Source organism: Odocoileus virginianus, chromosome 26 (genome assembly GCF_023699985.2).
Source record: "Odocoileus virginianus isolate 20LAN1187 ecotype Illinois chromosome 26, Ovbor_1.2, whole genome shotgun sequence".
NCBI classification, from domain to species: Eukaryota; Metazoa; Chordata; class Mammalia; order Artiodactyla; family Cervidae; genus Odocoileus; species Odocoileus virginianus.
Window position 1 is genome coordinate 5,167,192 of NC_069699.1, and position 10,667 is coordinate 5,177,858.

At 40.4% G+C, this 10,667-nt stretch overlaps 1 pseudogene; it reads right to left on the minus strand.

Moving 5' to 3' along the window:
- Nucleotides 1–2,178: 2,178 nt before the first annotated feature.
- On the minus strand, nucleotides 2,179–5,467 carry LOC139031311 (cytochrome c oxidase subunit 3-like; annotated as a pseudogene).
- Nucleotides 5,468–10,667: the final 5,200 nt, after the last annotated feature.

A 10,667-nucleotide genomic window follows, 5' to 3' on the forward strand; every position in this document is an offset into this window, starting at 1 on the left:
GTTGGAACTAATGTTGTTTCAAATAAAATTAAAACTAGGGTTTATTCTGTGGCAGCCAATGTTAAGATTAGGAATATTTGTACTTTTCCTGGTATGTGACGTAGGGTTTTTCCCCAGGTTAGGGACTCTTTGGACAGGTGGCATTGGCTGGCTACAAGTTTAAGTGACAAAATCACATTGTTGGAGCTGATAGTAGTGCTGATAAGGAGCTTCCCTGGAGGCTCAGTGGTAAAGAATCCACCTGCCGATGCAGAAGACCTGGTTCCATCTCTGGTCCGGGAAGATCCCACATGCCACATAGGAACTAAGCCTGTAAGCCGCAACTACTGAGCCTGTGCCCTACCGCCTTGCTCTGCAGATAGGGAAGCCACTGCAACCAGAGACGAGCCTGCACACCAAGGAAGACCCAGCACAGCCAAAAATAAATAAGTTTAAACAAAAACAGTGCCGATAGGGAATCAGAGAAAAAACTAGTGGCGAGTTGAGGCTATTATTAAATTAGCTGAGAAAGAAAAGAGGCTTATTCAACTAATCAGTAAGCTGTGGGCTATAGAGTTGATCCAGATAGTATTCTTTGATAATCATGTTAGTGGTCCTAATATAATAGGATAATTTTTGTCATTGAAGAAGGTTAAGTGCCATACGTGTTCGATGCTATTACTAACAGGGAGAATTCAAGTGCAGTTTCACAAGCTGCAAATACTAGTAGGACAATGGGTATCTATGGCTGGAGTAAAATGTGTTTTTAGAACTGTTAGGTTGCTGTCATGAATGGTGATTAAAATTGTGATAATATTATTCCTTCTAGGCATAATAGTGGGGCTTCCCTGGTGGCTCAGATGGTAAAGAATCTGCCTGCAATGTGGGAGACTCAGGTTCAATTTCTGGGTCAGGAAGATTCGTTGGAGGGGGGATGGCAACCCAACTCCAGTATTCTTGCCTGGAGAATCCCAGAGACAGAGGGGCCTGGTGGGCTACAGTCCATGGGGTCACAAAGAGTCAGACACGATTGAGCGACTAACACTTTCAGGCATAATTAGTGAGGCTGTTAGGTGAGATCCACATATTAATAACTGTACAAGAGATACTGTATATGCTGTGATAATATTTATACTAAAGGCAATTGATAATTATGAAGCTAATCATAATCTACTAAGTTAAAAATAATTCATCTTAGTTTAAACTAATGATCATGTTCAGTTCATGATAGTCAATTTTGGGTTCATTCATAGGCCAGGCTTGTTGGTAGTGGTATGATTGGAAACAGAGCTATAGCGAGCAGTGCTTTTAGGTTATTTGTCTGGATGCCGAGAATAAAGGTAAAAGGAGAGCAGTCTCTATGTGAAGAGAAGAACTGTCACAGCCATGAAAGAAACTTGTAGGGAACAGAGGTAAGCGTGCCGATCCTATGGGGTCAAATCCTAGCAACTTGCTTTTTTCTGGGTAAATAAATATTTAATGGAGGAAGTCATAATGAGATACATACAAGTAGTGAGACTAGGTGCTCTCTTTGTAACTAATGTTGGTATGAGTTTTATTCTTTTTCATTTTATACCAACACTGAATGGAAGTCAGTTGTGTCTGACTCTTTGTGATCCCAGCTTCCCTGTCCTTCACTATGTTTGGGAGCTTGCTCAAACTCATGTCCATTGAGTCGGTGATGCCATCCAACTGTCTCATCCTCTATCGTCCCCTTCTCCTCCTGCCCTCAGTCTTTCCCAGCATCAGGGTCTTTTCCAGCGAGTAGGCTCTTCACATTAGGTGGCCCAAGTGTTGGAGCTTCAGCTTCAGCATCAGTCCTTCCAGTGAACACCCAGGACTGATCGATCTCCTTCAGGATTGACTGCTTTGATCTCTGAACAGTCCAGGGGACTCTCGGGTCTTCTCCAGCACCACAGTTCCAAAGCATCAATTCTCTGGGCCCAGCGTTCAGCCTGGGGCTTCCCTGGTGGCTCAGATGGTAAAGAATGTGCCTGAAATGCAGGGTTCAATCCCTGAATCAGGAAGATTCCCTGGAGAAGGTCCCTGCCCCTCCCTCCAGTATTCTTGCTCCAAGAATTCCATGGATAGAGGAGCCTGGCGGGCTACAGTCCATGGGGTTGCAAAGAGTCAGATACAATTGAGTGGCTGACACTTTCACTTTTAATCGTGTGAATTAATACTTAAAGAAGATCCTCATCAATAAATAGATAAACAGAGGAATAGTCATACTACATCTACAAAATGTCAGCTAAGGCAGCAAAGCCCCAGTGGTGACTTAATGTGAAAATTTTAATCAGTCTAAAAAGCAGACAATTAGGAAAGTAGAATCAGTCATAACATGTCAGTCATAAAATTCTGTAGCCATATAGTTGATCCATACACCCCATCTAAAATGATAAAAGGCATTTCATACCATTCTGGAGCTTGTGAAATGCGTAGCAAACCCCCAAGGTAATTGTCATAGAAAGAGCTTGGCGTATATATGTTCAGTTTCCTTCTAAGAGGCTGTTTTGGGCTCAGTGATGGATACCCCAGAAGCTAATAGGACTGAGGTATTGAGTGTTGGTCCTCTAGTGGGTTTTCAGGACGGATGCCTGGGGTGGACACCATCCACCTAGTTCAGGTCTGGGGGGTGAGACTTGAGTGATAGAAGGCTCAGAAAAAGCCAATAAGAGGACTTCTGAAATCATAAAAAGAATTAGCCCAGATCAAAGCCTTTTTTGTAGGATGGCCTTGGAAGGTGGTTTCTGGGACAATGTCTCATCATCATTGATATATTGTCAGTATTAGTAGGCTTAGTGATAAGAAAACCACTACAATATTGTAAAGTAATTAGCCTCCAATTAAAATAAATAAATTTTTAAAAAAAGAATAGTATTAAACTGAAGTCCTGTTATTGGGCCAGATGTTGTTAGGAGGGCTGGAGGAGCTCCTGTAAGGGGTCAGGGACTTGGATTCACTCTGATGTGCAGGGGTTTGGTGGGGCATGCTGTGTTGTCATGTAAGTAAAGACTTCCTAGTGGAATGACTTCCTCAGCGTGAATTAGGGCAACAGCAAATTTGAGGACTGTGATCAGAACGAGAGCATGACTGTCATAGGGATGGGGTGGTCCTGCTATGTAGGAGTGCCACAGTTGTCCCTCCAATTCAGTGAATTAATGCGTGACCTGCTCTAATACTGGCTGTTAATCATACGGCTGAGGCTGTGGGTTGACTTCATAGGCTCACAGTTGTGGTGAGGACTAGCCCAGGGCTAAGAGGAATGGGGGTTCCTTGTGGTTGAAAATGGGCCAAGAATGCTTTTGTTTTGTGGGGAAAACCAGGCGTTACCATTCTTGCTCAGAGAGGTGTTGCTGGACCTAAATGTGTTGAGAGTTGTGTGGTGGGTGTGAATGAAGGTAGAAAGGCCCTAAGAAATTCATTGACCTGATAAATAGAATGAAGTATTCATGTTCAGGTCTGTCCTCTATGATTGTGAATAGCTATTCTTTGTTTTCATGTGAGTTGAACTCATCATTGTCGAGTAGAAATTCTATGGTTGTGGATTCATAGGTTAGGTTTGGGGAATACAATGCTTGGGACTAGAACTGTGAAGATAATAAGAGGAAGTTGTGTTATTGTTGGGGTAATGAGAGAGGCCATTAATTCTTGTTCATTTTGTTTCTGAAGGGGTGGATTATGTTGGGGTTTGAGTGAGTTTTAATTCTGGCTTTAAGTGATAAATATAGTTGGAAATTTTTCATTGGACTGTGATCAGTAGGGTTAGAATGATTCAAATAGTAGCGAATCATGTTACTATATCTAGTAGTGGCATATATTTAAGGGGAGATATAACTTCCATCTTCAACTTAAAAGGTTGATACTGTTGAGCTTAATAAATTTATGGTATTGCTGTAGGTAATTTCTTGAAACATTTTAGTGGAATTCATGGCCAATAGGTGTGAAGCTATGGTTTGCTCCAGACTCCTGAGCACTGTCGGGAATGTAGGGGTGTGTGTGTGTGCGCACGTGTGCGTGCTCAGTTGTGTCCAGTTCTTTGCAACTCCATGGACTGTAGCCCGCCAGGCTCCTCTCCATGGGGATTCTCCAGGCAAGAATACTGGAGTGGATGGCCGTGCTGTCCTCTAGAGAACCTTCCCAACACAGGGATCGAACCCAGGTCTCCTGCACTGCCGGTGGATTCGTTACTGTCTGAGCTACCAGGGAAGCCCATGATACAGGCCTGGTTATGTTTATCTGAGAGTTGTTGGGAATAAGTGTTCTGGAATGCATCCCTTTTTAGGCCCAATGAATGGCTAGGTCATGAGTGTAAAACATCTCTGGAGGAGATTGCATTTCAGATAGTCACATCTGGGTTATCTCCTTCTAACAATCACAGTTCTGGCTTTAGGTCTGATCATAGAGGAGTCGGAATGTAAATCTCCATAATCTGTGTATGCGTCAACTCCGGTCTCCTTGGTGCCCTGAAGGCTTTAGGGTCAGAGAAGGACGGTTTTGTCTGTCCTGAAGAATTCGTAAGGAGGGACTTATGATGGGTGGTGGTCCCGTGGTTAAGACGTCACCTTTCAATGCAGGGGGTACCGGTTCATTCCCTGGTCAGGAAGCCAGGGTCCCACATGCCTTTCCGCCAAAACACCAAAACATAAAATAGAAACAATATTGTAACAAATTCTATGGAGACTTTTAAAAATGATCCACGTGAAAAATACATCTCAGAAAAAAAAAAAAAAGACTTAAGGATGGCAATGTAATTAAGATTAGGATGATGGCTGGAAAAATTGTTCAGATTGTTTTGCCTTCTTGTACATCTCATCTGTTTGTATGTGTTTTATTAGTATGAGTGAAATAATATAAAGAAACTGATGATTTAAGGAAAAACACAGTGGTTCATGTGTGATCGTGGAAATGCAGGTACTCTTCTCTGATGGGTGATGTTGTGTCTTGAAAGCTGAGGTGAAAAGGTCATGCCGTGGAGACAGAGAGGATGTTCAGGTATAATTTACCCTGTGCAAAGTTATGTAATTTTTTTAACTAATATTTATTGAGAGAGAAATAATGGTTATACTGTTGACTTGAAACCAGTAGAGAGGGTTCTTTAATTTCAATTCCTTCATTTCTTTTTTAAATTAATTAATTAACCTATTTTCGGCGGTGCTGGTCGTTGCTGCTGCGCGGCTTCTCTCTGCTTGCCGGCGGGGGCTTCTCTGGCGGTGCGCTGGCTTCGCCTGCGGAGCACGGGCTGGCTGGCTGCTGGTGGGCGACTGGTTCCAGCTCCCAGGCTCTGGGCCACAGGCTCAGTAGTTGTGGCACACAGGCTTTGTTCCCGCTTGACACGTGGAATCTTCCTGGAGCAGGAATCCAACCCGTATCTCCTGCATTGGCAGGTGGAGTCTTTACTACCGAGGCACCAGGGAAGCCCCCTTCATTTCTTATTTTAGACTGACATAAGTAGGTTCTTCAGATGTGGGATGCGGTGGGCATTCATGTCATCATTCTAGTTTGGACTCATTAAGTCTATTGTGGGGCCTCTCCTTGCGATGCAGATGCCTCTTGGATTATAAAAATCATTAGTATTAGTGGCATAAGTGGAGTGAATGAACCTATTGATGAAATGATATTTCATATTGTATATGCATCAGGGTAATGGGAATATTGTGGTATTCCAGAAGAATCAAGGAAATGTGGGAAGAAGGTTATATTTATGCCTACAAATACCATCACAAAATGGATTTCTGCTCCTGATGAATTGAGTATATAACATGAGAATAGTGGCAATCAATGCCCAAAGGCTCCTATGAGAGTAAATACCGCCTCTATTGATGGTGCGTCATGGAAAAGAGCAACTACATGGTTTGTGTCGTGAAGGACTATATCCTGGGATGCGTTGGCTAAATTAATTTCTGTTAATTCACCTATTGTAAAAAGGAGATAAATCCTAGGGCTCATAATACAGCAGGGAATCATTTGATGTTACTTCTGTGAAGAGTTGCTCGTCAGCTAAATACTTTTACTCCTGCAGGAATTGCGATAATTATCGTTACTGATGGATAGTATGCTGGTGTAACATCTATTCCTACTGTAAATATATGATGGGCTCCTGACCAGAAAGGTCAACAAACAAATAAAACGGTGCTCAGGCTCACATGCGCCTATATCTGATGGTGTTAGGGCCTCAGACGCCATAGCTGAGGCAAAACATCCCCCTAATTTAAAAAATATGTGAAACCAGTTACATGTGAGCATGGGCTGAGTAGTCCTTGGTCTCTGGAGGCGTCTTATTTAAGAGGAATGAGTGGGCCATTTTAGGTGACGTGGCTCTGAAATAAGAACCAGTTGTCTGATGAAGTTTATTAGTAGAAACTGCACGAACTATGGGCCCAGAGCCAGAAGGAGGGACGCAGGCTGAGCAGGTTGATGATTTCACACAGTGGGCTGATGGAGCTCTAGGTGTGTTGTGCGTGATGCTTTTGTGACTGGAACTGATTTGACTTTGTTGCTATGTATGATCAATGAAAATATGTACTGTGTAATATTAGTAATATAATGTACATGCTTATAAGTTTAAGGTCGATAAATTTTGCACAATTATATATATATTATATATTACAATTTATATATATAATTATTATGTGCCATATAATATATACTGTGTGTGTGGATATGCATATAATGCATGGAGTGCATTAGGGGCAGGAAATATGCTGTTTTAATACTTAAATAGTACTCCATGATTTTGCAAATGTCCCATAGTAAATATTCAGGGAAGGGTTTAAGTAGAATTTCACCTTTGGGTACTGATGGTGAAGCTGGAGCTTCTTCCTTGAGTCTTAGGGAGGTGGTTGAGCTCCTTTTCTGGTGTAAACGACCAGGTAACAGATACACTACAAAGACTGTTCATAGAAGAGGATGATTTTCAATAATGCTATTTACTAGTATTAGCACTAGAATTAAGAAGAAGTATAAAATAGATGCTAAGTGTCTGTTAGTGATGAAAGGGTGTTTGACTGGCTGTCCTCAAGTCCCACTGTTAATTGATCTGCTACTAGGACTCAGAATAAATCTTGGCTGAGAGGTTGGAATGCCATGCTTCATGATTGTGAAGTGTTAAAATAAATGCTAGGATTAAGCTTGAAAATATTAGAGTTAATGCACCCCTTAATAGTAATTGATGGTAGAATTGCATATGTGAGTAAGAACTATCATCTGGCTTTATATGAGGTGGTATGTTGACGGGGCTGGCTGGAGTCTAGTTGTCTGCATCTCCTAGAGGTCAGGTGAAAATAATATAAATATTAGCAAGATTAGAATTAATAGGCATATAGGATATCTTTGATCATGTAGCAGGTATGGAATGAAATTTTACTGATGTCAGATGAGACCCTCTGTAGGATTCTTTAAAGCCTGTTTCATGAAGGAAGTAGGTGAATGGCTGCTAGTGCTGTGATGGTGAATGGGATGAAATAGAAGGCAAAGAATCATGTGAGACTTGCTTTGTCTACTGAAAATTCATCTCATGTTCTTTCAGTAGGTTTGTGCCAGTGTATGGATTGCTGAAAGGAGATTAGTGATGACTACTGCCCCTCGAATGATACAGTGTCTGCCCTCAGGGTAGAACATGGCCTAGGAAGGCTGTGGCTATTACTGTGAATAGTAGGATAATTCCAATATTTCATGTTTCTAGAATGGTATCAAATCCCTAGTGTAAGTCTCATGCTGCATGAATGAATAGGCAGAGAAAGGGTGTAGATCCTCTATTTGCACATAGATATCAGATGATTCATCTGTATTTTATGTCCCAGCAGATGTGTTACTGATGAGAAAGCAGTTATTGAGTCTGATGGATAATGTGTTGCTAGAATAAGCCTGTCAAGATTTGTTGAACTAAAAATGCCCAGAAATGGGCCACAGTTTCATCAAAATGAAATGTTTTATGTGGCCAGGAGATCAATGAATGTGTTAATGATTATTAGTGGGTGTGACTTTTGGATGCAAGTCATTAGTGTTCTTATACTTGAAATACAACAATGGTTTTTTTATGTCATTGGTTATGGTTGGATTCCATGTATGAACTTTGATGACATACATTCTGTTTATGTTCAGTAGTATTTTTGTCATGAGATCTGAAGGTTTTTCTTCAAAACCTTCACCTGTTCATGGTGGGCTTGGGTTGTTTGTGAGTGGTGTTGGTTGTGGTCTAGTGTTGAATTTTTCTGGGTCCTTTTTAGGTTAAATAGTATTTTGATTTCTTTGGTTGGAATGTTAGTGGTTTTTAGTGACACATCAGCTATGACTGCTGAGCAGTTTTGTGAGAGTTGAGTCTCTAATAAAACTGTTTCAGGCATATCTCTTTCAGGATGAATGATGGGGATTTCAACTTTTTATTTTTATTTTTTAATTTTATTTTTAATTTTTTTAATTTTTAAATTTTTTTTTAGGATTTCAGCTTTTTAAAATTTTTTTCAAAGATTGGGAAATAGAGTTTGTGTTTAAATTTAATGGATTAGGGGATTGAATCATTGATACAGGTGATTCTGGGTTTGATGGTGAGGAGGCTCTAGAAATGGTTGGCTGTGCATTTGTGGTACTTGATTAGCTGTTACTGGCTGATCACTGCTTATTGGTGTTGGAGTCATGATGGAGATTACTCATGGTAACTAAACAGATGCTCAGAAGGAGGGTAATGAGGAATGAAAGGAAATAGAGTTTGATTAGGCCCTTTTGGTCCGATAATAGTGTGGAAGTTTTATTTGAATCAGCAAGGTAGATGTCAGTAAAACACGTTCTATACACACATACATACACACAATGGACTATTATTCAACAATTGGAAAGAATGAATGAAATAATACCATTTGCAGCTTTGGGTGAACAGAGGTAAAGGCCGTTGAGAAGTATTTTTACTCTGAAGGCTATTGTGCATGCTAGTCCTATGAAAATGTTAGATCAGGAGTCAGATGTTATTTGTGTTCAATATTGAATTAAATAACTTAAAAACATTATTGAAGTATAGTTGATTTACAATGCTGCATTACCTTCTGCTCTACAGCAAAGTGATTTGGTTATCCACATACGTATGTCCACTCTGTTTTAGATTATTTTCTTAGGTAAGCATTGTAGAATATTGAGTGGAGTTCCCCGTGTTACACAGTAGGTTCTCATTGGATATATATTTTATACATAGTAGTGTGTATGTATCAGTCGCAATCTCTCAATTTATCCCTCCTGCCCTTATTCCCCAGCCAAACCCTAGCTTTGTTTTCCATATTAGTAACTCTACTTCTGTCTTGTAAATAAGTTCACTTGTATTGCCTTTTTAAAATTTCCACGTAGAAGTGATAATCGTATGATATTTGTCTTTATCTGACTTGCATCACTCAGTATGCCAATCTCTAGGTCCGTCCATGCTGCTACTGATGGCATTATTTTATTCTTTTTTATGTCTGAGAAATATTTCATTGTTACATACATTCTTTTTTTTATATTCTTTTCCATTGTGGTTTATCACAGGCCACTGAATAAGGTTCTCTGTGCTATCCAATAGGACCTTGTTGTCTATCCATCCTGATACACTAACCTTACATCTGCTAACCCCAACGTGCGGCTCCATCACTCCCCCAACCCCGTCCCTGTTGGCAACAACCCATCTATCCTCCATGTCTGTGAATTATGCAGAAGTTTAATGAGCCTGTAGTGCTGTGGATATACCCTAGTGCTGCTGAGAGTGGGAGGCATCCTGCTAGTGTGTAGAATAAAAAGTAAACTTCTGCCTGAAGTTGTTCTGTTTGATTACTCCACTGGGTAATGATAGGAACAGTTGGAAATAGTGTTACTTCAAGTAAAATGTAAACTAGGATTTGTTCCATGGCAACCAGTGTTACAATTAGAAATGTTTGTAATACTACTAGGATGGTGACGTTTTGGGGGGAGATTAGGGATTCTTTGAACAGGTGGGATTGACTGGCTAGAGGTATGAGTGGCAGCCTTAGTAGTGGTGCTGATAGGGAGTCAAAGAAGAAAAACCTGTGAAAAGTTGGCTATTCATTAAGCTGGCTGAAAAGAAATGGGCTTATTCAGCTAATCAGTAAGCTTTGGGCTATAGGATTAACTCAGATTATATTGTTCCTTGATACTCTTGTTAATGGTATTAATATGATTGTAGGGATAATGATAAGATTTTGTACCTAGTTGATGCCATACAAGTTTCATATTATTGCTAATAGGAAGAGTTCAAGTGCAGCTTTGCAAAGTGCTGGTACTAGCAGGACAGTGGAATCTGCCAGCTAGAGTGAAATGTATGTTCAGAATTATTAGGGTTGCCATCAAGAATAGTGGTATTGTTATTCCTTCTTGGCATAATAGTGAGGCTATTAGGTAAGACCGCTATTTTATGAAACGGCATGTATGCTGATCCTTTCTGGTCAAATCCACACTCAGAGACTTGTTTTTTCCTGTGTAAATAGTTAATGGAGGGAGCCAGAGTGAGATACATACAAATAATGAGACTAGTGCTCTGTTTATGATTAATGTCAGTATAAGATTTATTGTTTGTTTTTGGATTATGCCAGAACTGATTGGAAGTCAGTTGTACAATTTAATACTAAAAGAAGATCTTCATCAATGAATAGATTCCTAAGGGAATAGTCATACCCACCCCCCCCACCCCCCCTGTCCACAGAATGTCAGTA